This window comes from Oncorhynchus mykiss, chromosome 25, assembly GCF_057628025.1.
Source record: "Oncorhynchus mykiss isolate SJ-2025 chromosome 25, ASM5762802v1, whole genome shotgun sequence".
NCBI classification, from domain to species: Eukaryota; Metazoa; Chordata; class Actinopteri; order Salmoniformes; family Salmonidae; genus Oncorhynchus; species Oncorhynchus mykiss.
Window position 1 is genome coordinate 59042174 of NC_143046.1, and position 2629 is coordinate 59044802.

Genomic DNA, 2629 nt, shown 5'->3' on the forward strand with positions numbered 1-2629 from the left:
ATAGCAAAGAGTCTGAGTGCTTATTTCTGTTTTATATTTTGAAATAAATTTGCAAACATTTCTAAAAAGCGGTTTTCGCTTTGTCGTTATATGGTATTGTCTGTAGATGGCTGAGGATTTATTTTTAAAATCCATTTTAGAATAAGGCTGTAACATAACAAAATGTGGAAAAAGTCAAGGGGTCTGAATACATCTGAAGGCACTAGCAATAGGGTATAATACAGATACCTACATACAGTGCCTTGCGAAAGTATTCGGCCCCCTTGAACTTTGCGACCTTTTGCCACATTTCAGGCTTCAAACATAAAGACATAAAACTGTCTTTTTTGTGAAGAATCAACAACAAGTGGGACACAGGGACACAATCATGAAGTGGAACGAAATTGGCCGTGCAAAATTATTCAGCCCCTTTACTTTCAGTGCAGCAAACTCTCTCCAGAAGTTCAGTGAGGATCTCTGAATGATCCAACGTTGACCTAAATGACTAATGATGATAAATACAATCCACCTGTGTGTAATCAAGTCTCTGTATAAATGCACCTGCACTGTGACTGTCTCAGAGGTCCGTTAAAAGCGCAGAGAGCATCATGAAGAACAAGGAACACACCAGGCAGGCTGGATGAACTGCAGAGATCTACAGCTGAGGTGGGAGACTCTGTCCATAGGACAACAATCAGTCGTATATTGCACAAATCTGGCATTTATGGAAGAGTGGCAAGAAGAAAGCCATTTCTTAAAGATATCCATAAAAAGTGTCGTTTAAAGTTTGCCACAAGCCACCTGGGAGACACACCAAACATGTGGAAGAAGGTGCTCTGGTCAGATGAAACCAAAATTGAACTTTTTGGCAACAATGCAAAACGTTATGTTTGGCGTAAAAGCAACACAGCTGAACACACCATCCCCACTGTCAAACATGGTGGTGGCAGCATCATGGTTTGGACCTGCTTTTCTTCAGCAGGGACAGGGAAGATGGTTAAAATTGATGGGAAGATGGATGGAGCCAAATACAGGACCATTCTGGAAGAGAACCTGATGGAGTCTGCAAAAGACCTGAGACTGGGACGGAGATTTGTCTACCAACAAGACAATGATCCAAAACATAAAGCAAAATCTACAATGGAATGGTTCAAAAATAAACATATCCAGGTGTTAGAATGGCCAAGTCAAAGTCCAGACCTGAATCCAATCGAGAATCTGTGGAAAGAACTGAAAACTGCTGTTCACAAATGCTCTCCATCCAACCTCACTGAGCTCGAGCTGTTTTGCAAGGAGGAATGGGAAAAAATGTCAGTCTCTCGATGTGCAAAACTGATAGAGACATACCCCAGGCGACTTACAGCTGTATTCGCTGCAAAAGGTGGCGCTACAAAGTATTAACTTAAGGGGGCTGAATAATTTTGCACGCCCAATTTTTCAGTTTTTGATTTGTTAAAAAAGTTTGAAATATCCAATAAATGTCGTTCCACTTCATGATTGTGTCCCACTTGTTGTTGATTCTTCACAAAAAAATACAGTTTTATATCTTTATGTTTGAAGCCTGAAATGTGGCAAAAGGTCGCAAAGTTCAAGGGGGCCGACTACTTTCGCAAGGCACTGTATATCACACACAATCAACTCTCTTATACCTTCCCAGTCATTGCAGGTATCTAACTGTATGTTACAACACAATACAATGCAACAAACCATATGTCCAGAGTTAAATATGCAAAATGTACTGCATTTCAACTGATTTGCTACTCTTTAATGGCCACAAAATGATCAGTGTTAAGTGAATTGTTGTGCTTAACGTTTGCTTAACGTGCTTAACATTTTAATGATCTGTTTAGGTTTCTGTGCTTAGACTTGTGAAAATGTACCACATACTTGAGGAAATTGCTCTAACTTCATAAAACAAAACGGTAATACGTTTATCTTTTAATCATGTTTATTTCCTTCCTTATTTCCTTTCCTTCCTATCTTATGAAAACTGCACTTCAATTGAAAAGTTCTCCATTGTGGAACATGTATTTGTGTAAATATAACCTATCGGTCTCATATGAAAAAAAAACTATTCTGATTGGGTTCCTGAGTAGAGTGGATCACCCTTTTTAATTTAACACAATGTACAGGAAATTGTTTACGGTGCCAAAGGCCTATGTACATCCAATATGAAAAACATACTGCATTAAAGCTGATCCCCCACAAACAAAAATTGCAGTTAGAGTGCCGTTTAACTGCAGTATGCTGCAAATACTGCATCCAAAATAACACTGTTTTTTTACTACAGTAATTATGCAGTGTAACTGCAGTTATTCTGCAATTACTGCATCCAAAATACCACAGTTGACTGCAGTTACTACACTTTTACTGCAGTTTCAAAACTTCAATGTTTTTTGTAAAATAATACATTATAGGAGTAGACCTACACACACAACAAAACATTATTGACCATTTAGGCTTGAAAAGAAGAAGAAAAATCACAAAATATCTTATAGAAATACTTTACATTATTGTTTGTATGATAACGTGTACAAAATGTATCATGATAATTGTGCACATTTTCCATCATTTTTTAAACCTAATTATCAATTTACAAATCATACAGGACGGGACTCTTATTCTGAAGTAGCCTATTCCAAAAATCCGT